Source organism: Perissodus microlepis, chromosome 14, assembly GCF_051167445.1.
Source record: "Perissodus microlepis isolate ML-2025 ecotype Zambia chromosome 14, ASM5116744v1, whole genome shotgun sequence".
Classification (NCBI taxonomy): domain Eukaryota; kingdom Metazoa; phylum Chordata; class Actinopteri; order Cichliformes; family Cichlidae; genus Perissodus; species Perissodus microlepis.
In genome coordinates, this window is record NC_140474.1 from 4,290,931 (window position 1) to 4,308,965 (window position 18,035).

The 18,035-nt window shown below is 51.1% G+C and overlaps 33 non-coding genes and 2 pseudogenes across 33 annotated transcripts; all 35 read left to right on the forward strand.

Annotated features, from left to right (window-relative positions):
* Window positions 1-82: 82 nt before the first annotated feature.
* Window positions 83-195, forward strand: LOC146373055 (U5 spliceosomal RNA). The gene has a single exon (XR_014802341.1). It is a non-coding gene; the product is annotated as a U5 spliceosomal RNA (small nuclear RNA).
* A 194-nt stretch (window positions 196-389) lies between these two features.
* On the forward strand, window positions 390-581 carry LOC146373056 (U2 spliceosomal RNA). Its single transcript, XR_014802562.1, has one exon. It is a non-coding gene; the product is annotated as a U2 spliceosomal RNA (small nuclear RNA).
* Window positions 582-824: 243 nt separating this feature from the next.
* Window positions 825-937, forward strand: LOC146373057 (U5 spliceosomal RNA). Its single transcript, XR_014802504.1, has one exon. It is a non-coding gene; the product is annotated as a U5 spliceosomal RNA (small nuclear RNA).
* Window positions 938-1,131: 194 nt separating this feature from the next.
* On the forward strand, window positions 1,132-1,322 carry LOC146373058 (U2 spliceosomal RNA). Its single transcript, XR_014802481.1, has one exon. It is a non-coding gene; the product is annotated as a U2 spliceosomal RNA (small nuclear RNA).
* A 243-nt stretch (window positions 1,323-1,565) lies between these two features.
* On the forward strand, window positions 1,566-1,678 carry LOC146373059 (U5 spliceosomal RNA). Its single transcript, XR_014802526.1, has one exon. It is a non-coding gene; the product is annotated as a U5 spliceosomal RNA (small nuclear RNA).
* Window positions 1,679-1,872: 194 nt separating this feature from the next.
* Window positions 1,873-2,063, forward strand: LOC146373060 (U2 spliceosomal RNA). Its single transcript, XR_014802538.1, has one exon. It is a non-coding gene; the product is annotated as a U2 spliceosomal RNA (small nuclear RNA).
* Window positions 2,064-2,311: 248 nt separating this feature from the next.
* On the forward strand, window positions 2,312-2,424 carry LOC146373061 (U5 spliceosomal RNA). The gene has a single exon (XR_014802401.1). It is a non-coding gene; the product is annotated as a U5 spliceosomal RNA (small nuclear RNA).
* A 194-nt stretch (window positions 2,425-2,618) lies between these two features.
* Window positions 2,619-2,809, forward strand: LOC146373062 (U2 spliceosomal RNA). The gene has a single exon (XR_014802527.1). It is a non-coding gene; the product is annotated as a U2 spliceosomal RNA (small nuclear RNA).
* Window positions 2,810-3,057: 248 nt separating this feature from the next.
* LOC146373063 (U5 spliceosomal RNA) lies at window positions 3,058-3,170 on the forward strand. The gene has a single exon (XR_014802390.1). It is a non-coding gene; the product is annotated as a U5 spliceosomal RNA (small nuclear RNA).
* A 194-nt stretch (window positions 3,171-3,364) lies between these two features.
* LOC146373064 (U2 spliceosomal RNA) lies at window positions 3,365-3,555 on the forward strand. Its single transcript, XR_014802531.1, has one exon. It is a non-coding gene; the product is annotated as a U2 spliceosomal RNA (small nuclear RNA).
* A 243-nt stretch (window positions 3,556-3,798) lies between these two features.
* On the forward strand, window positions 3,799-3,911 carry LOC146373065 (U5 spliceosomal RNA). The gene has a single exon (XR_014802342.1). It is a non-coding gene; the product is annotated as a U5 spliceosomal RNA (small nuclear RNA).
* Window positions 3,912-4,105: 194 nt separating this feature from the next.
* Window positions 4,106-4,296, forward strand: LOC146373066 (U2 spliceosomal RNA). The gene has a single exon (XR_014802528.1). It is a non-coding gene; the product is annotated as a U2 spliceosomal RNA (small nuclear RNA).
* Window positions 4,297-4,539: 243 nt separating this feature from the next.
* LOC146373067 (U5 spliceosomal RNA) lies at window positions 4,540-4,652 on the forward strand. The gene has a single exon (XR_014802344.1). It is a non-coding gene; the product is annotated as a U5 spliceosomal RNA (small nuclear RNA).
* Window positions 4,653-4,846: 194 nt separating this feature from the next.
* Window positions 4,847-5,037, forward strand: LOC146373068 (U2 spliceosomal RNA). The gene has a single exon (XR_014802570.1). It is a non-coding gene; the product is annotated as a U2 spliceosomal RNA (small nuclear RNA).
* A 248-nt stretch (window positions 5,038-5,285) lies between these two features.
* On the forward strand, window positions 5,286-5,398 carry LOC146373069 (U5 spliceosomal RNA). The gene has a single exon (XR_014802345.1). It is a non-coding gene; the product is annotated as a U5 spliceosomal RNA (small nuclear RNA).
* Window positions 5,399-5,592: 194 nt separating this feature from the next.
* Window positions 5,593-5,783, forward strand: LOC146373070 (U2 spliceosomal RNA). The gene has a single exon (XR_014802483.1). It is a non-coding gene; the product is annotated as a U2 spliceosomal RNA (small nuclear RNA).
* A 248-nt stretch (window positions 5,784-6,031) lies between these two features.
* LOC146373071 (U5 spliceosomal RNA) lies at window positions 6,032-6,144 on the forward strand. Its single transcript, XR_014802402.1, has one exon. It is a non-coding gene; the product is annotated as a U5 spliceosomal RNA (small nuclear RNA).
* Window positions 6,145-6,338: 194 nt separating this feature from the next.
* LOC146373072 (U2 spliceosomal RNA) lies at window positions 6,339-6,529 on the forward strand. The gene has a single exon (XR_014802514.1). It is a non-coding gene; the product is annotated as a U2 spliceosomal RNA (small nuclear RNA).
* Window positions 6,530-6,772: 243 nt separating this feature from the next.
* On the forward strand, window positions 6,773-6,885 carry LOC146373073 (U5 spliceosomal RNA). Its single transcript, XR_014802346.1, has one exon. It is a non-coding gene; the product is annotated as a U5 spliceosomal RNA (small nuclear RNA).
* A 194-nt stretch (window positions 6,886-7,079) lies between these two features.
* On the forward strand, window positions 7,080-7,270 carry LOC146373074 (U2 spliceosomal RNA). The gene has a single exon (XR_014802518.1). It is a non-coding gene; the product is annotated as a U2 spliceosomal RNA (small nuclear RNA).
* A 243-nt stretch (window positions 7,271-7,513) lies between these two features.
* On the forward strand, window positions 7,514-7,626 carry LOC146373075 (U5 spliceosomal RNA). The gene has a single exon (XR_014802347.1). It is a non-coding gene; the product is annotated as a U5 spliceosomal RNA (small nuclear RNA).
* A 194-nt stretch (window positions 7,627-7,820) lies between these two features.
* On the forward strand, window positions 7,821-8,011 carry LOC146373076 (U2 spliceosomal RNA). Its single transcript, XR_014802484.1, has one exon. It is a non-coding gene; the product is annotated as a U2 spliceosomal RNA (small nuclear RNA).
* Window positions 8,012-8,254: 243 nt separating this feature from the next.
* LOC146373077 (U5 spliceosomal RNA) lies at window positions 8,255-8,367 on the forward strand. The gene has a single exon (XR_014802348.1). It is a non-coding gene; the product is annotated as a U5 spliceosomal RNA (small nuclear RNA).
* Window positions 8,368-8,561: 194 nt separating this feature from the next.
* Window positions 8,562-8,751, forward strand: LOC146373078 (U2 spliceosomal RNA). Its single transcript, XR_014802559.1, has one exon. It is a non-coding gene; the product is annotated as a U2 spliceosomal RNA (small nuclear RNA).
* Window positions 8,752-8,994: 243 nt separating this feature from the next.
* LOC146373079 (U5 spliceosomal RNA) lies at window positions 8,995-9,107 on the forward strand. Its single transcript, XR_014802349.1, has one exon. It is a non-coding gene; the product is annotated as a U5 spliceosomal RNA (small nuclear RNA).
* A 194-nt stretch (window positions 9,108-9,301) lies between these two features.
* On the forward strand, window positions 9,302-9,492 carry LOC146373080 (U2 spliceosomal RNA). Its single transcript, XR_014802578.1, has one exon. It is a non-coding gene; the product is annotated as a U2 spliceosomal RNA (small nuclear RNA).
* Window positions 9,493-9,740: 248 nt separating this feature from the next.
* On the forward strand, window positions 9,741-9,853 carry LOC146373081 (U5 spliceosomal RNA). Its single transcript, XR_014802350.1, has one exon. It is a non-coding gene; the product is annotated as a U5 spliceosomal RNA (small nuclear RNA).
* A 194-nt stretch (window positions 9,854-10,047) lies between these two features.
* LOC146373082 (U2 spliceosomal RNA) lies at window positions 10,048-10,238 on the forward strand. Its single transcript, XR_014802485.1, has one exon. It is a non-coding gene; the product is annotated as a U2 spliceosomal RNA (small nuclear RNA).
* Window positions 10,239-10,481: 243 nt separating this feature from the next.
* Window positions 10,482-10,594, forward strand: LOC146373083 (U5 spliceosomal RNA). Its single transcript, XR_014802395.1, has one exon. It is a non-coding gene; the product is annotated as a U5 spliceosomal RNA (small nuclear RNA).
* Window positions 10,595-10,788: 194 nt separating this feature from the next.
* LOC146373084 (U2 spliceosomal RNA) lies at window positions 10,789-10,952 on the forward strand (annotated as a pseudogene).
* A 3,527-nt stretch (window positions 10,953-14,479) lies between these two features.
* On the forward strand, window positions 14,480-14,674 carry LOC146373085 (U2 spliceosomal RNA). Its single transcript, XR_014802600.1, has one exon. It is a non-coding gene; the product is annotated as a U2 spliceosomal RNA (small nuclear RNA).
* A 243-nt stretch (window positions 14,675-14,917) lies between these two features.
* LOC146373086 (U5 spliceosomal RNA) lies at window positions 14,918-15,030 on the forward strand. The gene has a single exon (XR_014802437.1). It is a non-coding gene; the product is annotated as a U5 spliceosomal RNA (small nuclear RNA).
* A 194-nt stretch (window positions 15,031-15,224) lies between these two features.
* LOC146373087 (U2 spliceosomal RNA) lies at window positions 15,225-15,415 on the forward strand. The gene has a single exon (XR_014802574.1). It is a non-coding gene; the product is annotated as a U2 spliceosomal RNA (small nuclear RNA).
* Window positions 15,416-15,663: 248 nt separating this feature from the next.
* LOC146373088 (U5 spliceosomal RNA) lies at window positions 15,664-15,776 on the forward strand. Its single transcript, XR_014802351.1, has one exon. It is a non-coding gene; the product is annotated as a U5 spliceosomal RNA (small nuclear RNA).
* A 194-nt stretch (window positions 15,777-15,970) lies between these two features.
* Window positions 15,971-16,134, forward strand: LOC146373089 (U2 spliceosomal RNA; annotated as a pseudogene).
* The last annotated feature ends 1,901 nt before the right edge of the window (window positions 16,135-18,035 follow it).

Genomic DNA, 18,035 nt, shown 5'->3' on the forward strand with positions numbered 1-18,035 from the left:
CAGCCAAGCAAACAGGGCCTACCGTGACGCCGGAAGCCGGGACGAGGAGTCACTGCGGCTTCCTGCGAGGCCAAAGAAACACACACTCTGGCTTCTCTTCAAAACGTACAAGTCTTTCGCCTTTTACTAAAGACTTCCGTGGAGAGTGAGGCTAAGGAGTTGCACCTATTTTTGGCAGGGTCTGCCGTCTGGCTGGGCCCTCTCCTCGTTGTTCAAAAGAAGAAATAGAAGAAAGCGCGCAGTTCCAGGGAGCTCCGCAGGCCTCTGAGGTACTGTGGGTGGGCGGAGATTTGAAGCGGTTCCCTCCCTGTGAGCCAAGTGAAAGAGCGCACCGTCACAAGCGAGAAGTGTCCCGAGAAGGCGGCTCAGCCAGGAACCTGCAGGAGGCCATCGCTTCTCGGCCTTTTGGCTAAGATCAAGTGTAGTATCTGTTCTTATCAGTTTAATATCTGATACGCCCCCGATTCGGGGGCAACGTATTAAACGCATTTTTTAGAACAGGGAGCCGAATAAGGGGCTCGCTCCGCTCGCTCCACGCATCGACCCGGTATTGCAGCGCCTCCGGGAACGGTGCCCCCTTTGCTGACTTTGTGCAAAAGCAAGAAAGCCAAACAAAGTAAGGTCTGCCAAGCCAAGAGCCAGAAAGCAGCCTGAAGCCGCGAACGTGCTCCTCTCCAGTCACCCCTCTCCTGTCAAAGTGGAACTCTGGAGCGGAGCAGGCGGGGCCTGAGATCTGCCCCTTCAGCCAAGCAAACAGGGCCTACCGTGACGCCGGAAGCCGGGACGAGGAGTCACTGCGGCTTCCTGCGAGGCCAAAGAAACACACACTCTGGCTTCTCTTCAAAACGTACAAGTCTTTCGCCTTTTACTAAAGACTTCCGTGGAGAGTGAGGCTAAGGAGTTGCACCTATTTTTGGCAGGGTCTGCCATCTGGCTGGGCCCTCTCCTCGTTGTTCAAAAGAAGAAATAGAAGAAAGCGCGCAGTTCCAGGGAGCTCCGCAGGCCTCTGAGGTACTGTGGGTGGGCGGAGATTTGAAGCGGTTCCCTCCCTGTGAGCCAAGTGAAAGAGCGCACCGTCACAAGCGAGAAGTGTCCCGAGAAGGCGGCTCAGCCAGGAACCTGCAGGAGGCCATCGCTTCTCGGCCTTTTGGCTAAGATCAAGTGTAGTATCTGTTCTTATCAGTTTAATATCTGATACGCCCCCGATTCGGGGGCAACGTATTAAACGCATTTTTAGAACAGGGAGCCGAATAAGGGGCTCGCTCCGTTCGCTCCACGCATCGACCCGGTATTGCAGCGCCTCCGGGAACGGTGCCCCCTTTGCTGACTTTGTGGAAAAGCAAGAAAGCCAAACAAAGTAAGGTCTGCCAAGCCAAGAGCCAGAAAGCAGCCTGAAGCCGCGAACGTGCTCCTCTCCAGTCACCCCTCTCCTGTCAAAGTGGAACTCTGGAGCAGAGCAGGCGGGGCCTGAGATCTGCCCCTTCAGCCAAGCAAACAGGGCCTACCGTGACGCCGGAAGCCGGGACGAGGAGTCACTGCGGCTTCCTGCGAGGCCAAAGAAACACACACTCTGGCTTCTCTTCAAAACGTACAAGTCTTTCGCCTTTTACTAAAGACTTCCGTGGAGAGTGAGGCTAAGGAGTTGCACCTATTTTTGGCAGGGTCTGCTGTCTGGCTGGGCCCTTTCCTCATTGTTCAAAAGAAGAAATAGAAGAAAGCGCGCAGTTCCACGGAGCTCCGCAGGCCTCTGAGGTACTGTGGGTGGGCGGAGATTTGAAGCGGTTCCCTCCCTGTGAGCCAAGTGAAAGAGCGCACCGTCACAAGCGAGAAGTGTCCCGAGAAGGCGGCTCAGCCAGGAACCTGCAGGAGGCCATCGCTTCTCGGCCTTTTGGCTAAGATCAAGTGTAGTATCTGTTCTTATCAGTTTAATATCTGATACGCCCCCGATTCGGGGGCAACGTATTAAACGCATTTTTAGAACAGGGAGCCGAATAAGGGGCTCGCTCCGTTCGCTCCACTCATCGACCCGGTATTGCAGCGCCTCCGGGAACGGTGCCCCCTTTGCTGACTTTGTGCAAAAGCAAGAAAGCCAAACAAAGTAAGGTCTGCCAAGCCAAGAGCCAGAAAGCAGCCTGAAGCCGCGAACGTGCTCCTCTCCAGTCACCCCTCTCCTGTCAAAGTGGAACTCTGGAGCGGAGCGGAGCAGGCGGGGCCTGAGATCTGCCCCTTCAGCCAAGCAAACAGGGCCTACCGTGACGCCGGAAGCCGGGACGAGGAGTCACTGCGGCTTCCCGCGAGGCCAAAGAAACACACACTCTGGCTTCTCTTCAAAATGTACAAGTCTTTCGCCTTTTACTAAAGACTTCCGTGGAGAGTGAGGCTAAGGAGTTGCACCTATTTTTGGCAGGGTCTGCCGTCTGGCTGGGCCCTCTCCTCGTTGTTCAAAAGAAGAAATAGAAGAAAGCGCGCAGTTCCAGGGAGCTCCGCAGGCCTCTGAGGTACTGTGGGTGGGCGGAGATTTGAAGCGGCTCCTACCCTGTGGGCCAAGTGAAAGAGCGCACCGTCACAAGCGAGAAGTGTCCCGAGAAGGCGGCTCAGCCAGGAACTTGCAGAAAGCCATCGCTTCTCGGCCTTTTGGCTAAGATCAAGTGTAGTATCTGTTCTTATCAGTTTAATATCTGATACGCCCCCGATTCGGGGGCAACGTATTAAACGCATTTTTAGAACAGGGAGCCGAATAAGGGGCTCGCTCCGCTCGCTCCACGCATCGACCCGGTATTGCAGCGCCTCCGGGAACGGTGCCCCCTTTGCTGACTTTGTGCAAAAGCAAGAAAGCCAAACAAAGTAAGGTCTGCCAAGCCAAGAGCCAGAAAGCAGCCTGAAGCCGCGAACGTGCTCCTCTCCAGTCACCCCTGCCCTGTCAAAGTGGAACTCTGGAGCGGAGCAGAGCAGGCGGGGCCTGAGATCTGCCCCTTCAGCCAAGCAAACAGGGCCTACCGTGACGCCGGAAGCCGGGACGAGGAGTCACTGCGGCTTCCTGCGAGGCCAAAGAAACACACACTCTGGCTTCTCTTCAAACCGTACAAGTCTTTCGCCTTTTACTAAAGACTTCCGTGGAGAGTGAGGCTAAGGAGTTGCACCTATTTTTGGCAGGGTCTGCCGTCTGGCTGGGCCCTCTCCTCGTTGTTCAAAAGAAGAAATAGAAGAAAGCGCGCAGTTCCAGGGAGCTCCGCAGGCCTCTGAGGTACTGTGGGTGGGCGGAGATTTGAAGCGGTTCCCTCCCTCTGAGCCAAGTGAAAGAGCGCACCGTCACAAGCGAGAAGTGTCCCGAGAAGGCGGCTCAGCCAGGAACCTGCAGGAGGCCATCGCTTCTCGGCCTTTTGGCTAAGATCAAGTGTAGTATCTGTTCTTATCAGTTTAATATCTGATACGCCCCCGGTTCGGGGGCAACGTATTAAACGCATTTTTAGAACAGGGAGCCGAATAAGGGGCTCGCTCCGTTCGCTCCACGCATCGACCCGGTATTGCAGCGCCTCCGGGAACGGTGCCCCCTTTGCTGACTTTGTGGAAAAGCAAGAAAGCCAAACAAAGTAAGGTCTGCCAAGCCAAGAGCCAGAAAGCAGCCTGAAGCCGCGAACGTGCTCCTCTCCAGTCACCCCTCTCCTGTCAAAGTGGAACTCTGGAGCGGAGCAGGCGGGGCCTGAGATCTGCCCCTTCAGCCAAGCAAACAGGGCCTACCGTGACGCCGGAAGCCGGGACGAGGAGTCACTGCGGCTTCCTGCGAGGCCAAAGAAACACACACTCTGGCTTCTCTTCAAAACGTACAAGTCTTTCGCCTTTTACTAAAGACTTCCGTGGAGAGTGAGGCTAAGGAGTTGCACCTATTTTTGGCAGGGTCTGCCGTCTGGCTGGGCCCTCTCCTCGTTGTTCAAAAGAAGAAATAGAAGAAAGGGCGCAGTTCCAGGGAGCTCCGCAGGCCTCTGAGGTACTGTGGGTGGGCGGAGATTTGAAGCGGCTCCTACCCTGTGGGCCAAGTGAAAGAGCGCACCGTCACAAGTGAGAAGTGTCCCGAGAAGGCGGCTCAGCCAGTAACTTGCAGAAAGCCATCGCTTCTCGGCCTTTTGGCTAAGATCAAGTGTAGTATCTGTTCTTATCAGTTTAATATCTGATACGCCCCCGATTCGGGGGCAACGTATTAAACGCATTTTTAGAACAGGGAGCCGAATAAGGGGCTCGCTCCGCTCGCTCCACGCATCGACCCGGTATTGCAGCGCCTCCGGGAACGGTGCCCCCTTTGCTGACTTTGTGCAAAAGCAAGAAAGCCAAACAAAGTAAGGTCTGCCAAGCCAAGAGCCAGAAAGCAGCCTGAAGCCGCGAACGTGCTCCTCTCCAGTCACCCCTCTCCTGTCAAAGTGGAACTCTGGAGCGGAGCAGGCGGGGCCTGAGATCTGCCCCTTCAGCCAAGCAAACAGGGCCTACCGTGACGCCGGAAGCCGGGACGAGGAGTCACTGCGGCTTCCTGCGAGGCCAAAGAAACACACACTCTGGCTTCTCTTCAAAACGTACAAGTCTTTCGCCTTTTACTAAAGACTTCCGTGGAGAGTGAGGCTAAGGAGTTGCACCTATTTTTGGCAGGGTCTGCCGTCTGGCTGGGCCCTCTCCTCGTTGTTCAAAAGAAGAAATAGAAGAAAGCGCGCAGTTCCAGGGAGCTCCGCAGGCCTCTGAGGTACTGTGGGTGGGCGGAGATTTGAAGCGGCTCCTACCCTGTGGGCCAAGTGAAAGAGCGCACCGTCACAAGTGAGAAGTGTCCCGAGAAGGCGGCTCAGCCAGGAACTTGCAGAAAGCCATCGCTTCTCGGCCTTTTGGCTAAGATCAAGTGTAGTATCTGTTCTTATCAGTTTAATATCTGATACGCCCCGGATTCGGGGGCAACGTATTAAACGCATTTTTAGAACAGGGAGCCGAATAAGGGGCTCGCTCCTCTCGCTCCACGCATCGACCCGGTATTGCAGCGCCTCCGGGAACGGTGCCCCCTTTGCTGACTTTGTGGAAAAGCAAGAAAGCCAAACAAAGTAAGGTCTGCCAAGCCAAGAGCCAGAAAGCAGCCTGAAGCCGCGAACGTGCTCCTCTCCAGTCACCCCTCTCCTGTCAAAGTGGAACTCTGGAGCGGAGCGGAGCAGGCGGGGCCTGAGATCTGCCCCTTCAGCTAAGCAAACAGGGCCTACCGTGACGCCGGAAGCCGGGACGAGGAGTCACTGCGGCTTCCTGCGAGGCCAAAGAAACACACACTCTGGCTTCTCTTCAAAACGTACAAGTCTTTCGCCTTTTACTAAAGACTTCCGTGGAGAGTGAGGCTAAGGAGTTGCACCTATTTTTGGCAGGGTCTGCCGTCTGGCTGGGCCCTCTCCTCGTTGTTCAAAAGAAGAAATAGAAGAAAGCGCGCAGTTCCAGGGAGCTCCGCAGGCCTCTGAGGTACTGTGGGTGGGCGGAGATTTGAAGCGGTTCCCTCCCTGTGAGCCAAGTGAAAGAGCGCACCGTCACAAGCGAGAAGTGTCCCGAGAAGGCGGCTCAGCCAGGAACCTGCAGGAGGCCATCGCTTCTCGGCCTTTTGGCTAAGATCAAGTGTAGTATCTGTTCTTATCAGTTTAATATCTGATACGCCCCCGATTCGGGGGCAACGTATTAAACGCATTTTTAGAACAGGGAGCCGAATAAGGGGCTCGCTCCGTTCGCTCCACGCATCGACCCGGTATTGCAGCGCCTCCGGGAACGGTGCCCCCTTTGCTGACTTTGTGCAAAAGCAAGAAAGCCAAACAAAGTAAGGTCTGCCAAGCCAAGAGCCAGAAAGCAGCCTGAAGCCGCGAACGTGCTCCTCTCCAGTCACCCCTCTCCTGTCAAAGTGGAACTCTGGAGCGGAGCGGAGCAGGCGGGGCCTGAGATCTGCCCCTTCAGCCAAGCAAACAGGGCCTACCGTGACGCCGGAAGCCGGGACGAGGAGTCACTGCGGCTTCCCGCGAGGCCAAAGAAACACACACTCTGGCTTCTCTTCAAAATGTACAAGTCTTTCGCCTTTTACTAAAGACTTCCGTGGAGAGTGAGGCTAAGGAGTTGCACCTATTTTTGGCAGGGTCTGCCGTCTGGCTGGGCCCTCTCCTCGTTGTTCAAAAGAAGAAATAGAAGAAAGCGCGCAGTTCCAGGGAGCTCCGCAGGCCTCTGAGGTACTGTGGGTGGGCGGAGATTTGAAGCGGTTCCCTCCCTGTGAGCCAAGTGAAAGAGCGCACCGTCACAAGCGAGAAGTGTCCCGAGAAGGCGGCTCAGCCAGGAACCTGCAGGAGGCCATCGCTTCTCGGCCTTTTGGCTAAGATCAAGTGTAGTATCTGTTCTTATCAGTTTAATATCTGATACGCCCCCGATACGGGGGCAACGTATTAAACGCATTTTTAGAACAGGGAGCCGAATAAGGGGCTCGCTCCGTTCGCTCCACGCATCGACCCGGTATTGCAGCGCCTCCGGGAACGGTGCCCCCTTTGCTGACTTTGTGCAAAAGCAAGAAAGCCAAACAAAGTAAGGTCTGCCAAGCCAAGAGCCAGAAAGCAGCCTGAAGCTGCGAACGTGCTCCTCTCCAGTCACCCCTCTCCTGTCAAAGTGGAACTCTGGAGCAGAGCAGGCGGGGCCTGAGATCTGCCCCTTCAGCCAAGCAAACAGGGCCTACCGTGACGCCGGAAGCCGGGACGAGGAGTCACTGCGGCTTCCTGCGAGGCCAAAGAAACACACACTCTGGCTTCTCTTCAAAACGTACAAGTCTTTCGCCTTTTACTAAAGACTTCCGTGGAGAGTGAGGCTAAGGAGTTGCACCTATTTTTGGCAGGGTCTGCCGTCTGGCTGGGCCCTCTCCTCGTTGTTCAAAAGAAGAAATAGAAGAAAGCGCGCAGTTCCAGGGAGCTCCGCAGGCCTCTGAGGTACTGTGGGTGGGCGGAGATTTGAAGCGGTTCCCTCCCTGTGAGCCAAGTGAAAGAGCGCACCGTCACAAGCGAGAAGTGTCCCGAGAAGGCGGCTCAGCCAGGAACCTGCAGGAGGCCATTGCTTCTCGGCCTTTTGGCTAAGATCAAGTGTAGTATCTGTTCTTATCAGTTTAATATCTGATACGCCCCCGATTCGGGGGCAACGTATTAAACGCATTTTTAGAACAGGGAGCCGAATAAGGGGCTCGCTCCGTTCGCTCCACGCATCGACCCGGTATTGCAGCGCCTCCGGGAACGGTGCCCTCTTTGCTGACTTTGTGCAAAAGCAAGAAAGCCAAACAAAGTAAGGTCTGCCAAGCCAAGAGCCAGAAAGCAGCCTGAAGCCGCGAACGTGCTCCTCTCCAGTCACCCCTCTCCTGTCAAAGTGGAACTCTGGAGCAGAGCAGGCGGGGCCTGAGATCTGCCCCTTCAGCCAAGCAAACAGGGCCTACCGTGACGCCGGAAGCCGGGACGAGGAGTCACTGCGGCTTCCGGCGAGGCCAAAGAAACACACACTCTGGCTTCTCTTCAAAACGTACAAGTCTTTCGCCTTTTACTAAAGACTTCCGTGGAGAGTGAGGCTAAGGAGTTGCACCTATTTTTGGCAGGGTCTGCCGTCTGGCTGGGCCCTCTCCTCGTTGTTCAAAAGAAGAAATAGAAGAAAGCGCGCAGTTCCAGGGAGCTCCGCAGGCCTCTGAGGTACTGTGGGTGGGCGGAGATTTGAAGCGGTTCCCTCTCTGTGAGCCAAGTGAAAGAGCGCACCGTCACAAGCGAGAAGTGTCCCGAGAAGGCGGCTCAGCCAGGAACCTGCAGGAGGCCATCGCTTCTCGGCCTTTTGGCTAAGATCAAGTGTAGTATCTGTTCTTATCAGTTTAATATCTGATACGCCCCCGATTCGGGGGCAACGTATTAAACGCATTTTTAGAACAGGGAGCCGAATAAGGGGCTCGCTCCGTTCGCTCCACGCATCGACCCGGTATTGCAGCGCCTCCGGGAACGGTGCCCCCTTTGCTGACTTTGTGCAAAAGCAAGAAAGCCAAACAAAGTAAGGTCTGCCAAGCCAAGAGCCAGAAAGCAGCCTGAAGCCGCGAACGTGCTCCTCTCCAGTCACCCCTCTCCTGTCAAAGTGGAACTCTGGAGCAGAGCAGGCGGGGCCTGAGATCTGCCCCTTCAGCCAAGAAAACAGGGCCTATCGTGACGCCGGAAGCCGGGACGAGGAGTCACTGCGGCTTCCTGCGAGGCCAAAGAAACACACACTCTGGCTTCTCTTCAAAACGTACAAGTCTTTCGCCTTTTACTAAAGACTTCCGTGGAGAGTGAGGCTAAGGAGTTGCACCTATTTTTGGCAGGGTCTGCCGTCTGGCTGGGCCCTCTCCTCGTTGTTCAAAAGAAGAAATAGAAGAAAGCGCGCAGTTCCAGGGAGCTCCGCAGGCCTCTGAGGTACTGTGGGTGGGCGGAGATTTGAAGCGGTTCCCTCCCTGTGAGCCAAGTGAAAGAGCGCACCGTCACAAGCGAGAAGTGTCCCGAGAAGGCGGCTCAGCCAGGAACCTGCAGGAAGCCATCGCTTCTCGGCCTTTTGGCTAAGATCAAGTGTAGTATCTGTTCTTATCAGTTTAATATCTGATACGCCCCCGATTCGGGGGCAACGTATTAAACGCATTTTTAGAACAGGGAGCCGAATAAGGGCTCGCTCCGTTCGCTCCACGCATCGACCCGGTATTGCAGCGCCTCCGGGAACGGTGCCCCCTTTGCTGACTTTGTGCAAAAGCAAGAAAGCCAAACAAAGTAAGGTCTGCCAAGCCAAGAGCCAGAGAGCAGCCTGAAGCCGCGAACGTGCGCCTCTCCAGTCACCCCTCTCGTGTCAAAGTGGAACTCTGGAGCAGAGCAGGCGGGGCCTGAGATCTGCCCCTTCAGCCAAGAAAACAGGGCCTACCGTGACGCCGGAAGCCGGGACGAGGAGTCACTGCGGCTTCCTGCGAGGCCAAAGAAACACACACTCTGGCTTCTCTTCAAAACGTACAAGTCTTTCGCCTTTTACTAAAGACTTCCGTGGAGAGTGAGGCTAAGGAGTTGCACCTATTTTTGGCAGGGTCTGCCGTCTGGCTGGGCCCTCTCCTCGTTGTTCAAAAGAAGAAATAGAAGAAAGCGTGCAGTTCCAGGGAGCTCCGCAGGCCTCTGAGGTACTGTGGGTGGGCGGAGATTTGAAGCGGTTCCCTCCCTGTGAGCCAAGTGAAAGAGCGCACCGTCACAAGCGAGAAGTGTCCCGAGAAGGCGGCTCAGCCAGGAACCTGCAGGAGGCCATCGCTTCTCGGCCTTTTGGCTAAGATCAAGTGTAGTATCTGTTCTTATCAGTTTAATATCTGATACGCCCCCGATTCGGGGGCAACGTATTAAACGCATTTTTAGAACAGGGAGCCGAATAAGGGGCTCATTCCGTTCGCTCCACGCATCGACCCGGTATTGCAGCGCCTCCGGGAACGGTGCCCCCTTTGCTGACTTTGTGCAAAAGCAAGAAAGCCAAACAAAGTAAGGTCTGCCAAGCCAAGAGCCAGAAAGCAGCCTGAAGCCGTGAACGTGCTCCTCTCCAGTCACCCCTCTCCTGTCAAAGTGGAACTCTGGAGCGGAGCGGAGCGGGCGGGGCCTGAGATCTGCCCCGTCAGCTAAGCAAACAGGGCCTACCGTGACGCCGGAAGCCGGGACGAGGAGTCACTGCGGCTTCCTGCGAGGCCAAAGAAACACACACTCTGGCTTCTCTTCAAAACGTACAAGTCTTTCGCCTTTTACTAAAGACTTCCGTGGAGAGTGAGGCTAAGGAGTTGCACCTATTTTTGGCAGGGTCTGCCGTCTGGCTGGGCTCTCTCCTCGTTGTTCAAAAGAAGAAATAGAAGAAAGCGCGCAGTTCCAGGGAGCTCCGCAGGCCTCTGAGGTACTGTGGGTGGGCGGAGATTTGAAGCGGTTCCCTCCCTGTGAGCCAAGTGAAAGAGCGCACCGTCACAAGCGAGAAGTGTCCCGAGAAGGCGGCTCAGCCAGCAACCTGCAGGAGGCCATCGCTTCTCGGCCTTTTGGCTAAGATCAAGTGTAGTATCTGTTCTTATCAGTTTAATATCTGATACGCCCCCGATTCGGGGGCAACGTATTAAACGCATTTTTAGAACAGGGAGCCGAATAAGGGGCTCGCTCCGTTCGCTCCACGCATCGACCCGGTATTGCAGCGCCTCCGGGAACGGTGCCCCCTTTGCTGACATTGTGCAAAAGCAAGAAAGCCAAACAAAGTAAGGTCTGCCAAGCCAAGAGCCAGAAAGCAGCCTGAAGCCGCGAACGTGCTCCTCTCCAGTCACCCCTCTCCTGTCAAAGTGGAACTCTGGAGCAGAGCAGGCGGGGCCTGAGATCTGCCCCTTCAGCCAAGCAAACAGGGCCTACCGTGACGCCGGAAGCCGGGACGAGGAGTCACTGCGGCTTCCTGCGAGGCCAAAGAAACACACACTCTGGCTTCTCTTCAAAACGTACAAGTCTTTCGCCTTTTACTAAAGACTTCCGTGGAGAGTGAGGCTAAGGAGTTGCACCTTTTTTTGGCAGGGTCTGCCGTCTGGCTGGGCCCTCTCCTCGTTGTTCAAAAGAAGAAATAGATGAAAGCGCGCAGTTCCAGGGAGCTCCGCAGGCCTCTGAGGTACTGTGGGTGGGCGGAGATTTGAAGTGGCTCCTACCCTGCTAGCCAAGTAAAAGAGCGCACCGTCACAAGCGAGAAATGTCCCGAGAAGGCGGCTCAGCCAGGAACCTGCAGAAGGCCATCGCTTCTCGGCCTTTTGGCTAAGATCAAGTGTAGTATCTGTTCTTATCAGTTCTGTTCTTATCTGGAAAAGGAGAGCGGTATATGAATTTTTGACAGTGTGTGATTTCGATATATGCATGGTTCAGGAAGCACACTTAAGAGATGAAGGCGACGTACTCCTTTTCACCGAGGAGTGGGGAGGAGGTGAAGCAGTATGGAGCGTGGGGAGTGTATACGGATCAGGGGTGGGAGTCCTGTGCGGGAGGAAAAGTATCAAAATTATAGACACCTTTTCTGTAATTCAAGGCAGAGTATTGGTGGTGGACATCAAGAAAGCTGGACTTCACTGTCGCGCGGTCAATATTTATGCACATGCAGAACCACGGGCCCGCAGAGAACTATTTGCTGGGCTGGACATTTGCTTTATGACAAGTAAGGTGACCATTGTGGGAGGAGACTTAAACTGCTCACTTGATAAGGATGGTGGATCGCCTTTGCTTAGAGATTTTATGACTAAGTATAGACTGGTGGATACGATGGGAAAGATATTAGGCAAACGGGTTGGTCACACATGGGAAAATAGTCGGGGAATGAAGAGCAGATTGGATTATATATTGGTAGGAGATAAGGAAAAGGTAACAGGAGGGGGGACAATTTCTGCCCCCTTCACAGATCACAAAGCAATTTGGGCAACGGTAAGTTTTGGAGAAGTAACTTTCGGTAAGGCTTATTGGAAATTGAACAATGATATTCTGACAGAACATGAGTATAGGGAAAGATTTAGAGGAATTTTCGGAAATTGGGTGGATTTGAAAGGTTTGTACGAAAACAGAGGGAGGTGGTGGGAAGAAACGAAAAAGAAAATAAAATTTTTTTCAATTGCTTATAGTACACAGAGAGCGCAGGCTTCTAAAGAGGGTTTTAAGAAGCTTCAGGAAAAGATTGCAGGGATAGAAGCTCAGAGGAATAAGGAAAAAAATTGGGAAGAGAGCGAGGAACTGAATATATTATTAAAGGAACAGGAGGTCTTGTTTCAGGAGAGGGCGAAAACAAGAATGTTTAAATTTATGCAGGAGGAGTATATGCAACAGGAGAAGTGCTCGGCCTATTTTTTTGCTCAAATGAAAAAGAGAGAGGAAAAAGGGGCAATTATGGAACTGGAAAGGGAAGGGAAATCGGTTACTGGACGGGACAATATTTTGAAGATGGTAGAGGAGTACTACAGTTCATTGTTTGGTGTGGAAGAAGTAGATAGAGGGGCTCAAGAAATGGTTTTGGGTTTTCTGAAAGAGAGGTTACCAGAGGACGCAAGGAAGCTTCTGGAAAGGAGCATAACAAACCACGAACTATACGAGGCGATAAAGACAATGAAGAATAACAAGGTACCTGGGATAGATGGACTCACAAAGGAGTTTTACATCACCTTTTGGGATCTCATCGGAGACCACTTGTTGGAGGTATTTGATGAAATGTGTGAAACGGGTAGAATGCCAAAGAGTATGAGGACGGGTGTGATAAGTTTACTACATAAGAAAGGCTCACCTGCTGCGCTTTCAAATTATAGGCCTCTTTCAATGGTCTGTGTGGACTACAAAATTTTGAGTCGAACTCTAGCAAGACGCCTGGCCCGAGTCTTGCCTGCTATTATTAATGCAGACCAGACATGCGGGGTAAAGGGCAGGCAGATTGGTTGGAACTTACAACTACATAGAGATGTGCTTACATATATCGAAGAGAGGAACTTGACAACAATATGCGTAACACTTGATCAGGAAAAAGCGTTTGATAGGGTCAATCATGATTTCTTATGGAAGGTGATGAGAACTTTTGATATAGGAGGAAAATTTTTGAATTGGATAAGTATGATGTATACTGACATAATCTGCAAGATAAAGATAAATGGACACTTAACAGAGGAAGTACAACAAACGAGAGGGCTACGGCAGGGCTGCCCCCTGTCCGCCCTACTCTATGTTATATATGTAGAACCTTTAGCATGTGCAATAAGAGGAAACGAGAAAATTAGAGGAGTGCCCTTGCCAGGGGGGGAGGTGTTGAAGATCTCCCAGTACGCTGACGACATAGTTCTTTACTTGGAAGATGATGGAAGTGTGAGGGAGATGATGCGAACAATACAGACCTTTGAGAGCGCTGCGGGGTCAAAGGTCAATAAGGAGAAATCAAAATATAAATTTTTGGGACGATGGGCAGGTAGGAGAGAGACGCTTTGCGGGCTTTCTTTGTGTGAAGGGCCCATGCGGGTCCTGGGCATTGATTTTGGAAATCCAGGGGGGGATGCAAATTATAACTGGGATTTGAAGATAGCGAAGATCTCAAAGAAATTGGGGATGTGGTCTAAAAGAAAGCTTACTATAACTGGCAAAGTACTGGCCGTAAAAGCTGACATTTTACCTGCCCTATTGCATTTGGCATATGTTTTCCCAATACCACAGACTTACAGGAAGAAATTAACACAGGGAATTTTCAAATTAATTTGGGGGGGGTATGAATATGTAAAAAGAACAATTATGTATCAGACAATACCAAAAGGTGGGAGGGATGTCCCTAACATCCCCTTGAAATTGGACGTGATGTATTACAGCAATATATGTAACTTATTGAATAGGCCCAATGTACATAAATGCCAAGTCTTGATCCGCTTTTGGTTATCCGGTCCCATGAGACAATTGATCGAGTGGGATAATAGGGTGCCAAGGGCGGAAAGCAGACCAGACTATTTTTCAAGGATGATTAAATGGCGGGAGAAGCATCAGGAATATAAGGATAAAGACCTCATGTTGAATCATAAAAAATTGTATAGAGCCATGGTGCAGAAAATACACACCCAAAATATATGGGTGCAGGAGGAGGTATGGATACGAGCTCAGGAGAAGGGACTGAGCAACGGCTGCAGGGATTTTAACTGGCTGCTGCTGCATAAAAAAATACCGGTAAGATCAATAATGCATGCACATAGATTATGTGATAATAAGAACTGTCCGAGAAGCACATGTCAAACAGAAGAAACAATAGAGCATGTAATGTGGGGATGCCCCTTTGCGGGGGAAGTGTGGGGTGAAATGCAGAAGCAGTATGTTTGTTTAAAAGGGATTTCGTATGATGAAGTAATGTTCCTTACGGGATGGGAGAAGGGAAGTAACCGAAAGGGAAAGTCTTTGTTATTAGTGTCCTTGGTAAAACTATATTTGTGGAAGGCCCGGCAAGGGTATATTTTGGGGTCATACAAATGGACAGCCAAGAGTGTATGTAGATTGGTAGAGAAGGAAATAGAAAAAGTGCGGCTGCTGGAGAAATTGAAATGGGGGTGGGATACAATCAAAGGTAGATGGAAAGACATTCCTTAGAAGCCACTTAATTTAGAGGCCTAAGAAGGAAAGTTTTTTTTGTTTTGCCTTGTTCGTTACGTTGAGAGCAACACATGGTAAGACTAGTATTGAGTTGAGAAAAGGATTGGAAAATAAGGTAATGGGGTTTTTATGCCAATTTAGAAGATGTGATGTAACTTTGGTATGACTGTGCAATTGAACGTGTGGTTTTCCTCTTTATGACTTGTTATTTTGCTATTAAGACGCCACAGTACTCGTAGAAAGGACGTCTGAACATTTTGATCAATGGAGAGAGAAAATGTCTCGTTTTGTTTAGAATGGGTTTATTCTTTGGGATGTTTTATAATGTACATGTACGTGATATTCTGTTTTTTGAAAATAAAAAAAGGAAAAAAAAAAAAAAATCTGTTCTTATCAGTTTAATATCTGATACGCCCCCGATTCGGGGGCAACGTATTAAACGCAGTTTTAGAACAGGGAGCAGAATAAGGGGCTCGTTCCGTTCGCTCCACGCATCGACCCGGTATTGCAGCGCCTCCGGGAACGGTGCCCCCTTTGCTGACTTTGTGCAAAAGCAAGAAAGCCAAACAAAGTAAGGTCTGCCAAGCCAAGAGCCAGAAAGCAGCCTGAAGCCGCGAACATGCTCCTCTCCAGTCACCCCTCTCCTGTCAAAGTGGAACTCTGGAGCAGAGCAGGCGGGGCCTGAGATCTGCCCCTTCAGCCAAGCAAACAGGGCCTACCGTGACGCCGGAAGCCGGGACGAGGAGTCACTGCGGCTTCCTGCGAGGCCAAAGAAACACACACTCTGGCTTCTCTTCAAAACGTACAAGTCTTTCGCCTTTTAGTAAAGACTTCCGTGGAGAGTGAGGCTAAGGAATTGCACCTACTTTTGGCAGGGTCTGCCGTCTGGCTGGGCCCTCTCCTCGTTGTTCAAAAGAAGAAATAGATGAAAGCGCGCAGTTCGAGGGAGCTCCGCAGGCCTCTGAGGTACTGTGGGTGGGTGGAGAATTGAAGCGGTTCCCTCCCTGTGAGCCAAGTGAAAGAGCGCACCGTCACAAGCGAGAAGTGTCCCGAGAAGGCGGCTCAGCCAGGAACCTGCAGGAGGCCATCGCTTCTCGGCCTTTTGGCTAAGATCAAGTGTAGTATCTGTTCTTATCAGTTTAATATCTGATACTTCCCCGATTCGGGGGCAACGTATTAAACGCATTTTTAGAACAGGGAGCAGAATAAGGGGCTCGTTCCGTTCGCTCCACGCATCGACCCGGTATTGCAGCGCCTCCGGGAACGGTGCCCCCTTTGCTGACTTTGTGCAAAAGCAAGAAAGCCAAACAAAGTAAGGTCTGCCAAGCCAAGAGCCAGAAAGCAGCCTGAAGCCGCGAACGTGCTCCTCTCCAGTCACCCCTCTCCTGTCAAAGTGGAACTCTGGAGCGGAGCGGAGCAGGCGGGGCCTGAGATCTGCCCCTTTAGCTAAGCAAACAGGGCCTACCGTGACGCCGGAAGCCGGGACGAGGAGTCACTGCGGCTTCCTGCGAGGCCAAAGAAACACACACTCTGGCTTCTCTTCAAAACGTACAAGTCTTTCGCCTTTTACTAAAGACTTCCGTGGAGAGTGAGGCTAAGGAGTTGCACCTATTTTTGGCAGGGTCTGCCGTCTGGCTGGGCCCTCTCCTCGTTGTTCAAAAGAAGAAATAGAAGAAAGCGCGCAGTTCCAGGGAGCTCCGCAGGCCTCTGAGGTACTGTGGGTGGGCGGAGATTTGAAGCGGTTCCCTCCCTGTGAGCCAAGTGAAAGAGCGCACCGTCACAAGCGAGAAGTGTCCCGAGAAGGCGGCTCAGCCAGGAACCTGCAGGAGGCCATCGCTTCTCGGCCTTTTGGCTAAGATCAAGTGTAGTATCTGTTCTTATCAGTTCTGTTCTTATCTGGAAAAGGAGAGCGGTATATGAATTTTTGACAGTGTGTGATTTCGATATATGCATGGTTCAGGAAGCACACTTAAGAGATGAAGGCGACGTACTCCTTTTCACCGAGGAGTGGGGAGGAGGTGAAGCAGTATGGAGCGTGGGGAGTGTATACGGATCAGGGGTGGGAGTCCTGTGCGGGAGGAAAAGTATCAAAATTATAGACACCTTTTCTGTAATTCAAGGCAGAGTATTGGTGGTGGACATCAAGAAAGCTGGACTTCACTGTCGCGCGGTCAATATTTATGCACATGCAGAACCACGGGCCCGCAGAGAACTATTTGCTGGGCTGGACATTTGCTTTATGACAAGTAAGGTGACCATTGTGGGAGGAGACTTAAACTGCTCACTTGATAAGGATGGTGGATCGCCTTTGCTTAGAGATTTTATGACTAAGTATAGACTGGTGGATACGATGGGAAAGATATTAGGCAAAGGGGTTGGTCACACATGGGAAAATAGTCGGGGAATGAAGAGCAGATTGGATTATATATTGGTAGGAGATAAGGAAAAGGTAACAGGAGGGGGGACAATTCCTGCCCCCTTCACAGATCACAAAGCAATTTGGGCAACGGTAAGTTTTGGAGAAGTAACTTTCGGTAAGGCTTATTGGAAATTGAACAATGATATTCTGACAGAACATGAGTATAGGGAAAGATTTAGAGGAATTTTCGGAAATTGGGTGGATTTGAAAGGTTTGTACGAAAACAGAGGGAGGTGGTGGGAAGAAACGAAAAAGAAAATAAAATTTTTTTCAATTGCTTATAGTACACAGAGAGCGCAGGCTTCTAAAGAGGGTTTTAAGAAGCTTCAGGAAAAGATTGCAGGGATAGAAGCTCAGAGGAATAAGGAAAAAAATTGGGAAGAGAGCGAGGAACTGAATATATTATTAAAGGAACAGGAGGTCTTGTTTCAGGAGAGGGCGAAAACAAGAATGTTTAAATTTATGCAGGAGGAGTATATGCAACAGGAGAAGTGCTCGGCCTATTTTTTTGCTCAAATGAAAAAGAGAGAGGAAAAAGGGGCAATTATGGAACTGGAAAGGGAAGGGAAATCGGTTACTGGACGGGACAATATTTTGAAGATGGTAGAGGAGTACTACAGTTCATTGTTTGGTGTGGAAGAAGTAGATAGAGGGGCTCAAGAAATGGTTTTGGGTTTTCTGAAAGAGAGGTTACCAGAGGACGCAAGGAAGCTTCTGGAAAGGAGCATAACAAACCACGAACTATACGAGGCGATAAAGACAATGAAGAATAACAAGGTACCTGGGATAGATGGACTCACAAAGGAGTTTTACATCACCTTTTGGGATCTCATCGGAGACCACTTGTTGGAGGTATTTGATGAAATGTGTGAAACGGGTAGAATGCCAAAGAGTATGAGGACGGGTGTGATAAGTTTACTACATAAGAAAGGCTCACCTGCTGCGCTTTCAAATTATAGGCCTCTTTCAATGGTCTGTGTGGACTACAAAATTTTGAGTCGAACTCTAGCAAGACGCCTGGCCCGAGTCTTGCCTGCTATTATTAATGCAGACCAGACATGCGGGGTAAAGGGCAGGCAGATTGGTTGGAACTTACAACTACATAGAGATGTGCTTACATATATCGAAGAGAGGAACTTGACAACAATATGCGTAACACTTGATCAGGAAAAAGCGTTTGATAGGGTCAATCATGATTTCTTATGGAAGGTGATGAGAACTTTTGATATAGGAGGAAAATTTTTGAATTGGATAAGTATGATGTATACTGACATAATCTGCAAGATAAAGATAAATGGACACTTAACAGAGGAAGTACAACAAACGAGAGGGCTACGGCAGGGCTGCCCCCTGTCCGCCCTACTCTATGTTATATATGTAGAACCTTTAGCATGTGCAATAAGAGGAAACGAGAAAATTAGAGGAGTGCCCTTGCCAGGGGGGGAGGTGTTGAAGATCTCCCAGTACGCTGACGACAT